The sequence below is a fragment of the Hippocampus comes genome, unplaced genomic scaffold (assembly GCF_001891065.2).
Source record: "Hippocampus comes isolate QL1 unplaced genomic scaffold, H_comes_QL1_v1.1 scaffold22, whole genome shotgun sequence".
In the NCBI taxonomy this organism is placed as follows: Eukaryota; Metazoa; Chordata; class Actinopteri; order Syngnathiformes; family Syngnathidae; genus Hippocampus; species Hippocampus comes.
Genome location: NW_017806175.1, coordinates 8,098,577 through 8,099,714, shown reverse-complemented (window position 1 = coordinate 8,099,714; position 1,138 = coordinate 8,098,577).

Below are 1,138 nucleotides of genomic sequence, written 5' to 3'. Positions count from 1 at the left end.
CGTGGTGTTTGGCTATGGCACGTCTCCGGGTCGGCGCTTCTGTTTTTGTCTCCACATGTTGATGTGTCAGCAGAATTCAGTGCTAGCTTTCAACTCTCTCATTTTGCCCCACCCGCCTTGCTCCATTTTTTTTCTTTTTAATGTGGATTGTTATTCATTGCTTCTGACCTCTGCCGTGCGGCGTTTGAGTGATGAGCTCTCTTTGCCGTGTGTAAGGTCTCCAAAGTGGATATAATTTCCTATAATAATAGCATAAATTGAACGAGACAATCCACGACCCCGAAACGGTTTTAACATTTTTCCGAACTCATCTTACAGCATTGCGATTAAAAAGAAATGGCTAACGGACGACGCGGAAGTCGACCCACTTCCGACGTATCGTTGGAGGCAAGTAGCTGGACGCCACGACCAAGATTTGAACTTTTAGGAGCAGAGGCTCGCTTGCCGCTTGCAGTCGTCGCCGTTTCCAACACTGGCGTTAAAGTTGCCAGGCGTCTAATGATCTGAACGTGTGAAGCCGCAACGGTTATGCGAGGGTCCGGCTTGGTGTGTGCTGTTGGCTCTGGTTCGACAGAAACCGCAGACGGAAACGGTAAATCCAAAATGTATCTGCCAGTAAGGTGGAAGTTTTTTTTTAACATGTCCGTAAGTAGAATTATGAGAAAAGCTAAAAAGAGTCTGGTGAAAGCAGGCGTGCCGATTTAACTGTGCACTCTGAAATGGACTTTAATAAATAAATAAAGTAAAATCAATTATCATTTTTGTAATTCGGCACCTTTATCAACTTGCATATTTTTATTTTTTTTGTAAGTGACAAAACACTTTATCCCCCCCACAGCTTTGCTAAAGTTGTGAACTGACCAGCCCAAAAAATAATTAAAAAAAAAAATGCTGAATTAGCTAACGATGCCAATTTTATATAGGACCCGGTGACGCGGCATATTACGATGACACAGCATTCCATAATCGGATAATCAGACGCAGATGCATGCATAATATATGACGGCAACAGTTTTGTTGCGATATTAACGCGACCTGTTCCGATCGATGACACAAAAGAGCAACGGCGTAAAATGCTGCTCGTCACACGTCGGTGTGAACGTTGCCATTGACGCGATGCTCAAAGGTCCCTCAGGGT